Raw genomic sequence first — 13663 nt, 5'->3', positions numbered from 1 at the left:
TCATGGAAGTGGAGACTTCTAGTTGGTATGTTGATATGTTTTAAGAGTTAAGACATATTGAACTGGACCGTTATAAGATTTATTATTCTCCTAACGACTGTCAAATGAATAATAAATCTCACGACTTCTATCCTGAGAGAATAATGGACCTGATCATAAAGTGTAGGTTGCTTTGATATATCAAGAGTGAGATCTAAAGTCACGATCAAAACCTCAGTATGTTGGGCAGCCACATTTAATGTTGATGGAACATATATTCTCAAGATGGAATTAATAATCTCTTAACGGAGATATAAAATATTCCCTTGAGATAAGTTTAATGGGTTTGGTTATTCAGAATGTTAGGTCTAACTACTTTAGTAAGGAGTTACTAAAGTATATATTTATGAAATTGGATTTCATAAATATATGATGAATAACTTAAAGAATTAAACCGGGTACTCAAGGATTAAGATGTAGTAATCTTCAAAGTGGCAATCTATATACATGACTTTGGATTACTACGATTGAGCAGCAATCGAGTACCAATCGAGCCAGGCAAATTGTTAAGTACGAATTTTTTATTTTTTTGACCGACCGAGGGACACATTCGATTGATCGAAAGAAGGGAATTTTGAATTTTTCTAAGTGTTTTCAAGTTTAAAAGTGCAAGGCTATGTGTGATGAGATTACACATGTTTTTTAATTAAAAACCTTTATTTTAAAAATCTAGTGGGAGAGAGATACAAGGGTTGGATCCCATGGCCTCCATTGTCGGTTCATATTAGTATGAAATATATACTTTGTCTTTGCTTCGAGCTTAGCATTCCATGCGGAGAGTATTTATTTCATGGTGCTACAAGATTGAACATCCTAGTTTATAGTGGTTTGATCAAACACCTTGTCTTAGCCTTGAGCTTTGCATTCCATGCGGAGGATGTTTTGTATCATGATACTACAAGATAAACTTGTTAAAGGAGATGAAATGTGGCTACACATGATTCTAGACAATGGTATACACTAGACTAGATATGATAGTATCCTCTATGCTGAGTTCTTACTATTATTATTTAGAGGCTAAATGTAAAATGGCATATTATTAGTGTTTCATAAGAGTTATCATGATGTCACTAATAATGAGAATAGTTCTCTATCAATCATAGTATTTAATGTTCACTCTATGCTGAGGGATATTCATATGAGAATGATGAGCAACTTTAGGATTGGTATAAAGGTTTAAAGCCTTTACCAACTCACCAATAAGTACCATAGGATCTTGTGCTTGAGGTACAAGTACTCTTAGCTTATTTGCTTGCTTTGCAGCTTGCAATTTGAAACAGTTTAGGCGAGTATGCCTAGCCTTTCCACGAAAATGACAAATCCACAGAGGCCTATCATGCTTCTTATCCTTAAGGAGGTTAGGATTATTAGGCTTAGACTCTTTAAGATCAACCCTAATCTTCCTATAAGGTGGTGTAACTTGTACTGGTTTGATAGTCTCACTCTTGGGGGGCTCAGAAGAAGAAACAAAGTTTGTGGAATGAGTTTCAGACATCGAGATGCTATCTACAAAACCTAGACCAATTTTCTCTAAGGGAGACTTTTGAACACTCAACATGTGATCAAGTTTAGAACTAGCAGACCAATTTGTTTGTTCTCTAGCAATAGATAATTCTAGTTCCAAGTTCTTAATCTTATCAATTAACAACATGTTTTCAATCTTCACGTTATCAATCAAAGTATTAGCATTAAGAAATTTCAACAACAAATTTTTCTTATCAAGTTTAAGGGAGTCAATCTTCTTTAAACTTAAGTCAACACTCATTGCATCTTTTGCAATAACCCTGCATAGCTTATTAAAAGCTTCTTGCAAATTAGCACATTCAGAGAGTTCCCCATCAGAAGGGTTCTCTCTAACCAAAACACTTTCATCAACTACAGTCGTAGCTGTGAAAGCAATGAAGTTTCTATCTTCATCACTACAAGACTCGTGATTAGAAACTTTATCATCACTAAGGGTTACAACCATAGTTTTACCCTTTGATCTCAAGAATGTAGGACAATCTGATTTCACATGACCATACCCTTAACAACCAAAACATTGTTGACCTCTAGATCTCATAAAAGATTCAACATACAACACTCAAAAGACTTCTTAAACATAGCTAGGGTTTTCCTTTTTATACTTGGAGTAAAACATAAAACCCTACACGTCAAACGGGCTTGGGCTGAATTGGAATTTCTACAGAAAAATAAATTTGCATGTGGTTTGATTGGTCGAGCCTTGCAAATTTTGTCCAATAAATTCTGCAATCATTCGATTCCAAATTTACAAGTAAATATACTTTGAGCAAGCCTAAACCTAGACTCTATGTTTTGATCATGGTTTGCCGATATAATGCAAATTGAAGTTCTAATACAATTAGTTCCTAAAGTCTTAGAACCTAACAGATTCCTAAGATTTGGTTTCAGTGTTTATAATGTTTTGTTTTTTTCTTGGTTTTGCACGTAGTATTACATTCTTGAAAGTTAATTAGAAATCTGTTTGGTATTGAGAAAAAAATTAAACAATAGTAAAAGGAATTGCAACCAGTTCTAAAGTTTTGTTTTTTTGTTTGTTTCAAATTTCAATTATGTTTGTTAATTTACTTTGCTAATTGTGGATTCCTTCTAATATTTAAATACCATGAAATTTCAGACTTTTAGTAAGTTGAGGAGTAAGTAGAGAATTTGTCATGTAGTCACATGAGAAAATTGAGTAAATTTAAGGCTTTATATGGTACTTTGCTCAATTTTTTTTTTTTTTTCTAAATTTGTGAATGATAGAAGTATATGATTTACCTAAATTATAGTGTAATATATGAAGTTACTTTTGATAGTTTTTTTAATCCTCTTATACTTTTCAAGGTCTATTTTGGAAGAGATTAATGATGTGTAGCACTGTAGCAAAAGCTTATAAATAGAGGGGTTCACAAATTGAAGAAGCCACAATATTGGGTAATATGTCTTTAGTAAACTTTGGTGTTGGTCTCACTACAATTTGACAAAGTAGTACAATTTGACGATGGGCATGATATTTAGTTTTAGTTTTATACTTCCAGTCGTGCTATATTGATCCTGAAGTTTCCAATGGGGAAGAGATGGAACCACTAAAAAGAATAGATAGCACACAATTATAAAGTAATTTATTCTTCTTTAGTGCTTCTTTTAGGTACTATTTATCTATTTCATTATGTTATTTACCTCATTCAATGCCTTTTCTGTTGTTACATGTGATAAACAATATTCCGAAGTTATTATATGAAGACCAAAAGAAAATTACAGTTGTATGGTTGTTTGTAATTTTGTTTAGCAAGTCAATGTAGTTAAGTTTTGCGACAGGTGATCTACAAGATTAGAAACTCACAATCCTGTTAGGTAATTCACAACTTAAATCACAAAAGATATCCATCCATGACTAGAGAATAACCACCAAGAACAACAAATGCAATTTGATTATGCACACCGACTTAGTCTCCCCCAAGTGTAATGAAAGCAATGACCTTGCCCTTAGACAACACTCTTTGACTTCTTTGAATTCTAGTCCAAATTCATTGATTATTTGAATTGATAAATGTAGAGAAGCTTTAAGAGATTTTAGTATTTGGTCTTCTGGCCTTCAATCCAGCCACTTTCCCTTATCCTTTCAGCCAATTATATATCACACCCAAGCATTTTACTCCTTTGATGCCATTCTGCTTGGAGCATTTTATATCCTTCTCACAGTTATTTTCCCTGACTCAATTGGAGCATGTTTTGGTCACATTGATTTCACCTTCTAATTCAAGGTTTGATTATTTTCTATTCTATAAAGTTTAATTTGTTTGTCTCTTTGCCAATCACCCCCTTTTCTAAAAAAAAATTGTTGTTGTTGGGGTAGACTTAACTAACAAACTTTTTATTACATGCATGGAAATTGTTTGATAAAATACCTAAATGTTTTTTTCTTTTTGTAGAATCTAACTTTGTAAAACTTCCATTTTGCAGGTCTATTTCGTGGACATTTTTATTCTTCCTACAGTATATACAGGATCTGGTTTGTAATGTACTTTTATGTGAAAAAGTAGGAGCAAGCATGGGCAAGTTAGAAAAGCTAAGGTCTTTCCCCCTTTAGTTGATTATATAGACACTCATTAGCTTGACTCAAGCTCAATGTCTAACAAGCAGGACACACACCAATTCATATTCCCTATTTTAGAGATAACCAATATGAAAATTGATTTGCAATATTTTGTCAACCCATTTTATATATAGCGTTAGGTGAAAGCTATTTTATTCTTGGACTCAAGTTTTTAAATAGTTCTTTGAATTGTCTTTGTAAAAATGCTCTCTAATTTTATAAAGATCACTCTAGTTTGCTTGATCAGAGTTGGGATATATGTAGTCTAATTTAAATCTAACAAGCATATGTTAGAGGTTTGTGATGATGCCTTCTTAGTTCTTAGTGTTCATTTGTTATTTTCTTTGGAAAGTAGAGGAGACATCTAGGCTATAGGGATTAGTCTTTTGCGACAAGGACCAATTATAAGGCACCTAAATGAATTATGTGCTTCAGGTTGAAGACACCACAAAGTTAAAGACCAAAATGAATTTGGTGAAGGTTTGGAAATGGTTGATGCCTTATAAGTTGTAACTTAACAAATTTTATCCCAGAGTGATGATGCCTTCATTGTTCTCTGTGTGTGTTTAATTTGATATCCTTATTGGGCACATTATTACTAGAGGCATAAGCACAAGTCTATTGATAGTTTCTTGATCATTGACATAGCTTTTGTCTAGTGAAAAGTAATTTTCTTTTTTCTTAATATGCATGTATTTGAATGCGTTTCTACTTTTAAGTTCCTGCTTTGTATTTGCCTTTGAGAGGCACTTAGTAGAGTTCAATATTGCAATTGTTTTGAATTTAGTGATGGTATTAACTTGACATGTGATTATTTTTGTCCAACATTTAGTTGATCTATTCTAATATTATTTATTCACCTTTGTCTTTGGATATCAGAGCATATTGAAGATGCTACTCTTTACCTTGATGCTGCATCTATATAAAGTTTCCAATTTGTTGGGGCATTTCATGTGTTGCTGGACCTGGGAGTTCGTGTTGTTTGCAATTTGGAGAGCATGTTTTTTGTTGACGCAGTAAGCTAATAGTGTCATGTATATCTTGAAATATCTTTTATTGCTTCTTTCAATCTTCTATGGGTAAGATTAAATGACTTCACATGTGAACATGTCATAAATAGATATGTTTGTATCAATATGTGTGTGTGGCGTACATGCTTGCAGGTGTCCCAGCTTTTGTAGCTAACTTATTCAACCCATGTCAAGCATGTTGTAATCTGCTAATTTGAATTTGCTTTGAATCCTAGGTGGTAGCTTGAAACTAAAAATCTGATGCTGGAAGGAAAATAGTGGTCATCATCACAACATATGTTTGTTAAGCAAGATTTGTAGCTAAGTACTGCCTGATATCTCATCAGTCATCCCTCTACCACTTGAGCCAAGGCCCAATTGCAACATCTTACCTACTGTTTTTATTATTATTGTTATTTTTGGTGAAGTGTAGTTACTTTTTTTCCCCTTTAGATAAATTAGTCAATTGTAAGTATTACACTACTATATTTCAATGTATAAGAAAATCTATTGTTGTCATTGTTGAACGCATTGCTAGGACAAGTATAACTTTGTGTTCCTAGATACTTAATTTTTGAAATGGTGCATAATTAAGGAACTGTTACATGTGTTTTACATGCAAGCCTCCTAGAGTTTATTATTGTTTGGTCTACAGAAGGTGTGTTTTAAGGATAGTAGGTAGGTTATATTAAAAACTAAAAAAAAAAAATATTAAGGATTAATATAACTAACTAGATAAGGCCTTGGGGAGAGATAGAGAGACACAAAAATGTTGTGGATTGTTAAATGAAATGCACTGTTTCACCATTACTAAAATAAAAGACCTAAGATTGACAAAACATTTGTAAGAGAGAGAAAGAGAAACATCTTAGAGGCCACTACCATTATCATGTAGGTGTTTGGGATGTGTGTTTTGTTTTAGAATTAAGGAGAAAGAGAAATACACATTCTATATCAAATTTTATTCTATAATATTCCTCCAAAATTGTATATTTTTTTTCTTCTCATTATTTTAATAGAAATAGAATAATGATAATGGATATGTGTGTGCAATTTATAATTGTTACTTTTTTATGATGAACTCATTACTTATAAAGTTCTATAAAAATTATACTATAATACATACACAACATTCTTCAAAACCATCTTATATAAAACATTACAACATTATTCGTGCATCGTACAAATAACTTACTATATATGTTAATAGATAAAGTAGAGAAAAAATCTAATTAGATTTTAATTGGATTCTCAATTTTATGCCACGTGTCCTATTTAATTTTTAATTTTGTGCCAAGTGAATTGTTGAGCGTAAAAATTGAATAGTCCAAATCCAATTAAATTCTTAATTGGATTTCAATTAGAATCCAATTTTTGCCACATGTCCATCTAAGGTTTTTATTTTTGTCGCAAGTGAATTATTAAGTACAAAAATCAAAGAGTTTAAAACCAATTAAATTCTAAATCACACACACACACACATATATATAATGAGAAACCATTACATATTTTAGAAACGTATGGTTTAAAAAAAGTGTAAAATAATACCATGTATAATTTGAACCTCTTCTAAAATTTTTAATTGTACCCATGCATATGCATGGGGCTACACACTATTTTAACAATAAAAGAGGAGTAACTAATAAATTATATATTTCATAATTCAAATCTATAGAGGTGCAATTCATCCCTTTTAGTGGACTTTTTCTTCTAATGAAAATAGGAGAAAGAAAAAAAATAGTATAATTCACAAATTTTCACAAACTTCAATAACAAATCTAACAAACCTCAAAGCTCATGAACAGATTCTAACATAAAAAGAAAACCAAAAACTACCCTTAATTTATGGAAACTTGTTTATCACAAACCAAAGCAATATACTTTCTCATTAAAAAGTCAATCTTCTATAATAATACATAAAAGAATTTCAAAACACCGTCCCCAAAAAAGCCAATCTAATTGATGTAAGCCTTGAAAATAAAAAATTCAGATACCCACTAAGCATCTATCTATAATTTGATTTTTATCTTTTAAAAAAAATATATATATATATTTGTCAACCTTACCTAATTTTGTAACTTCAAACTTGAAATATGCAATTCAATATTTCCAAGTGAAGATCCTCATTGCATAAAGGTGTAATATATGCCTTTTGATTTTCCAAGAATAATGCTATAAGAAACTGCAATGCATCCAAAATTCCAAATGTTAATAATCACTATTCCATACCTATCACAAGCTGTTGTTACGGTCTAGAGTTTCATTTCCATAAATTTGGTGAGATCATAGGATGGTCAAGTTGGAGTCGTTGTGTTGTGGTAAGCCAGTAGCTCTTCTATTTAGGAGTTCTTATTTTTCAATTTGCCTAAAACGGCATTGCAGTTTTGGTACAAAGCTAGCCATGTAATATTTTCCATGATTATCAAAGACTTTAGTCAAAACTCATCTTTGGAGGTTAGGGTTATCTCAAAAATATATACTAGTGTTTTGCTTAATTTCCACCATATTTGACGTTTATTGTCATACTGTGTGAGAGTGGAGGTTAATTAATTATTTGCGGTTCATGTTTGAATAAAAGTTTGGGGGGGGGGGGGGGATGTGGGGTTAGTTTTGTTGTTTCTTTTCCTCTCCTGCAGTTCTCATCTTTAATATAATTTTTTTATTTGCTAGATTATAATTCTCATCTTTCATATAATTCTTCCACGAAATTTTTTTTTTTTTTTTTTTTTTTTTTTTTTTTTTTTTTTTTTTTTTTTAAGAGGGCTCTGTGTTTGAGCCATGATAAAACAAAAGAGAGAAATAGATAGGGGCAGCATGAAGAGAGGAGTGATTGTATGAAGGAAGAATATAGTGGGAGAGAAGGAGGTTTACTGCGTGTGGATCGTTTGGTAGTAGTCGAGGTTTTTTTTTTTTATTTTTTATTTTATTTTTTTTGTTCTTGAAAGGTTATTAAAAATAATGGAAAATTGTGAGGCTTCCATAGCTTAAGTGGCAAGCTCTCAAGAGGTCAACAAAAAGTCCAAGACTTTGATTATATGGTATTTATAGATTAGTATTGTTTTGGTGCATATCCCCTCTCTCAACCCAATACACAAAAGAAAATGCTAGAGCTACAAAGTATAAGGAATCAAAAAACTTGCTTAGATGGTGACTGCGTTCTAAGCAATGATTGGGATTACTTTTCACTAAGTATTAGTGATGGACTCACGTGTAAGCAATATAATTCAATAAAAGGTTGACACTTATGCAAGTTATGACAAAATATATGGCCAAGAACTCCTAGAAGAACTACAACTTGTGCCAAATAAATCTACTATCAACTTGACCATTACATTTATAAACAACCCTATACTTCAAATTGACTGCTTTGGGTCCGTTGACATTTCAACTAAAAGATCCAGTTTGCTCTAGATATTTAGATGGTGGAGTTGCTTATTAGGATTCGTTTTGTTGAAAAACTAACATTTTAGAATTTTATTTATGGTATGGAAATCAATTTAAATAAAATTCTTGCCATTTTTTATTATAGAAAATTATATTTATTTTATGATTAGCTTTTGTTTTATATATACACATATATAAAATCTATAAAATAGTAATCCTGAAACGATACACCAGTACTGAAATATTCCTTTCCAATGACTAAACTGAAATGGTCACCAGAAAGAGATGATTCAAATTTATCTTATTCTTAATAAAGTTACAGCATGAGTAATATGATCATGAGGTATTGAATTTATCTTTTTAGTATTGAATTTATCTTAATAAAGTTACAGCATGAGTAATATAACTTATAATGCACTGAATTTAACTTTTCATGAGTCATATGATCCATGCTGCTCACTAGAAGATAAATTCAATACATTGTGAGTAATAGTCGAAAAGCTTTTACAAGACTATACATTTGTAATTTATCCTTTCGTATTTCATAACTTTTGGTTATATGTGTAGACTTTTGGATGTGAGAGAATCAAAGAAGTGGTGGAACTTTTGGTGCTAGGTACTGTCACTTAGCAAACTAAGCAAACGGACGTTATCTTATCTCTATTTTTTTTTTTTTTTTTTCTTTCATTTTACATTTCCTTTTCTTAACTTTTTTTTTTTCCCGTTCATAGCTTGCGAGAAAACCAGATCCATTCAATCTAGCTTCATTTAAACTACAATAGTCCATAGTAATTTCCTTCTCTTCCTTTCTTTCATCCCTTTCTTCTTTTTTCCCTAGGAACCAAGCAGAATTTTGAACCATATTTTGATTACCACAACCAAGCAACCACGACACCCACAACCAGATTCAACCCAAATATCAACACAAACCCACAAAATCAACCTTCAAACACCACGATGACTAGTTACGACCACCTAAATCCAAATCTGCAATCGTCCACGATCTACAACCATCAGATTGCGATGCCAAACTAGCACAACCACCACCGATTTAGGTTGATCGATGCATGAGAGAGAGAGAGAGAGGAGTCTATGGCAATGTGGTGGAACTTAGAGAGGTGAGGAGGAGTTGTCTCATCTTCAAAGGTAAAACCAAAAGATAGATTTGAAGATTAAGGAGCCAAATGTGTAATTTTTCTCACAGAAAAGAAAAAGAAAGAAACAACTAGAGGGAAAATTTGTAGAGCGAGAAAGAGAGTGGTGATTGCTGGTTAACCCATAAAGATCTGAACTGAAGAAAGCTTATGCATTGTGCTTCCTTGCAGTCGCAGGACAGGAAAAAAAAATATAACAAAAGAAAGCAAAAAGTGATACGTCTTTTGACGGCTGTTTGTTAAGTGACAGATGTCAAAAAATTAAGAGAAGAACCTAAATAACAGTACTTAACGAATTATATTTAAGTTTTGTATATATATATATATATAAATCGTATAACTTCTTAAAGATTACATTATTTTATTTATATGATACTATATCTTTTAATCAAAAATGAAGTTGGTATAAATTTATAATTATATCCCCATTAAATAAAACAAAAAAGCAACACATTTTTTTAGCCAAAAAAATTGTGTATTTGCAAACAAAAAAGTAACACATTTTTTTAGAAAAAATAATTATGTATCTCAATGCAAGTGGGGAAAAGAGAGAGACAAAAAGTCTGAAATTTTATTGATTGAATATAATGGTCAAAAAAATGTCTACTAACTTAAAGTCCTATTTAAAGGTTCTTTAAAACTTGATAGACAAGAAAATATATTTTAAAATAACTTTTAATTAATACCTAACTATAATAGGAACCAAATTTGATCTAAAAAGCATTAAAAGTACTTAAAAACAAGGAAATAATAACCCTAAACCTAAAATAATGAAAATTACAAATTAAATACCAAAATTAATAAATTACAAAAACTAAATAGTAGCTTCTATCCTACATCACAAAACGACATGTAATACAAGACTAAAAAGGCCAAAGCTGGAAGTCGTTTAGTTAAGCTTCTAAGTAACAGAATCTGTTATTCTATTGTACATGTGTGCTGCTATTAGTGGTAAAATACTAAAATGTAGTTGGTTTTGTCAAAAAAAGATTTAAAGTTGTTACTTTGGTCAAAATGGTTTCGATTTTGAGGTTGTTTCTTTGAAGCATTTTCTTTCCAAAGTGGAAGAACATCATGACAGTTTGATTGCTTGAAATTGTAAATCAATCAGATGATGGGGAAAGCAAATCGAGAGAACTTTCCAGAATGCCTTAGAGAGTTGTAGCGCAAAGAGGACACAAACGACCTCTTAGGCACATCTATTTGTTGCTATTCAAAATTTTCATCAGGTTTATTAGTCAAGCTAATTCTTTGCTGTCTGCTTGTTGGCATTTGTAGGATGATCATGTTATTCACCACACTTAGAAAGGTTTAGTTCTAGGTCTGGGATATTTTTCATGAAGGAAATTTAAGGCCAAATTGCTGTAAAACACTAACGAAATTGCTTACTTTCTTATTGCTGCGTAATTAAGCAAATTGGCTCCGAACAAATTTAACAGTTCCATTAACGTCTGACATAATATTTGTAGTATTCAATGGCCAATCTCTTAATTTGGAATTTCGACATGAGACATCATTAGAGTGTAGACCATCTTTGTTACACCCTCTTCCCAAGCTAGAACACAACTTTCTATTTTCTTTTTTGTTTATTTATTTATTTATTTTTTTGCCTTTCCCTTGGGAGCGATCATAATGACACTTTACCCACTGAGCCCAAGCCAGTTAGAACACAAGTTACAGTTAAGTTCATTCAATTAAGGCATTTTCATCAAATTTTGTTAAACCTTAAGTATCCAAATTTTTATTTTCTTTCTTCAAATTTTTTAAATTAAAAAAATCAAATTAATTAATGAAACATATTTTGTAATTTTTTTTTAACATAAATTTAACAGAAGTTGATTGAAATGCCTTAATTGAATAAACTAGAAAATTTTTTTTTTTGAGAAACAAATAAACTTGAAACTTAAATAGACTTATGTCGATGCCAAATACTTAAATAAATTATCCATACTTTAACAATCAGTTTCGATGAGATCCTCACACCACCCCCTTAGAATATTTACATATTCACAGTTTGACACCAACTCTTAATGGCATTTGTAACCAAATAACCTAAACGACGTGCAAGAATGTGTAACCTTCCACGATTGAGGTATAAAAGACTTCTCCTTTTTAATCAAATTATTAAGAAACTCTTCACCGCAGTGGAATCTTCCACGAACTCCTCTTCTTTCTTTTTAATTATTTCTTCTTGGACAATGTAAGAGTAAAGTACCCTCACGCATATCTTCCGTTGAATTCCTTCCTAGAACTACTAAATTTTTCCTATAGCAAGATATGAACGCTCACGGGCGGTAAATAAGCCGAAGACTCAAAGTCACATTTTTTACTCACAAAAAGAGTACCAAACGCACTTTGTTCGCTACTAAAAAACTGTTCAGCGCCGAAAGGAACGCGAGAGTATCTTCGCTGAAAGTTCCAAATTCTTATAAATTATGAACACCAACACAATACACCATTTTTTATATGTAATTCTTTCGTTCTCAATCTCCCAAATTTTTTCTGTCTAACATCAGTATGAGGAAGCACCAAGTTGATTCAGGTAAGTTTCAAAGAATTTTGAGTCAGACAAGAAAAATTTAGTGACTGAATACTACTATTTCAACTTTAAACATTTCTGTGTTTCGTAATTTTTGGTTGCAGAATTTGTTGCCAACAACTTGGACCGTGGTAGTATAGTAAGGGAAGAAAGAAGTGAATCACTAGTAGAGTACTCAGTTTTCCCACCAGCCAACTCAGAATCCGGCAATTTTAGTTTGATAAGGAATGTAACAAATCCAGACTCCCCTATTTCCATTCCATCAATCTTCCCAGCCATTAACACAGATAGTGAAAATGGTGGTAGTTCAGAATCCAACGAAATATCTCCAAGATTCTCTCATAATTCCAATTCCATAGTGTCATTATTCCCACCAGCCAGGTCTGCTACAGACAGTCCTGAAAATTATGAGATAATAATTACAAATCCTTCCACTACCATAGCAACAAGTTTTTCCATTCCATTAATATTCCCACCCACCATTTCTGAGACTGAGACCAACGATAGTTGTTCAAAGTCTAACCAATCATCTCGCACACAATTCTCTTGTTCATCACTATTCCCACTAGCCATGTCTGAAACAAACAGTAATAGCTCCAAAAATTATGAAATAATACTTGGTCAGATTTTGTTGTTAGGTTTACTATTTTCCCCTCATATTTTAGATCAAATTGGTTTGTTATTGGAATTTTTATTATTATTATTATTATTATTATTATTATTATTATTATTATTATTATTATTATTTTGGTTTAAAAAGACCAAGATGTTGTCAACATGATCACAATCAAGTTCATTTCAGCTAGGCTTAAAAAAAGTTTAGGTCTAAGGGGTTCAAAATTTATTTTAGGAGTCTCAAATAAAAAAAATTAAAAAATTATATATAAATTTTCTTTTTGGCTCGGCTCAGGGAGTTCAACTCAGGGGGTTCATTTGAACCCTCTAAACTGTACCTAGAGTCGCCTGTGTGAGACAGAGACAGATGATAGTACTAGTTTAGAATCTAATGAAACATTTTGTACTATTACCTCAAGACAGATGGTAGTACAAGTTAGTCACTTGCAGCCATTATTAAAACAAATGATGCCACAAGCTCAGATGTCGTACAATATGCAACAAGCACAAGTAGCCCAGACAACTAATACCACCTCCTTTGCATCTTCTGCAAGTGGGTATAGTCATCAAAAGAAACCTCCGTGAACAGCTGCGGTAGTTGTAACTATTGCAGTAGATGCTGCAAGCTGCAGCAGTAGCTGATGATTCAAATCCAAAAGTCCTTTGAGAGTTCTAAGCAACAAGCTCAAGCAACACAATCAACTAATATCACATCCTCAAATGGGATGTGGCCGTTCAATACCCTAGGCATACTTACTAACATCAGCACTTTTGATCCTTCAAGCAGGGATGGCCAAACCCAAAGGTGAAATGACCCGAAACT

This window comes from Quercus robur, chromosome 4, assembly GCF_932294415.1.
Source record: "Quercus robur chromosome 4, dhQueRobu3.1, whole genome shotgun sequence".
Lineage (NCBI taxonomy): Eukaryota > Viridiplantae > Streptophyta > Magnoliopsida > Fagales > Fagaceae > Quercus > Quercus robur.
The sequence above is the reverse complement of the archived record's forward strand: the minus strand, read 5'-3'. Positions refer to the sequence as shown.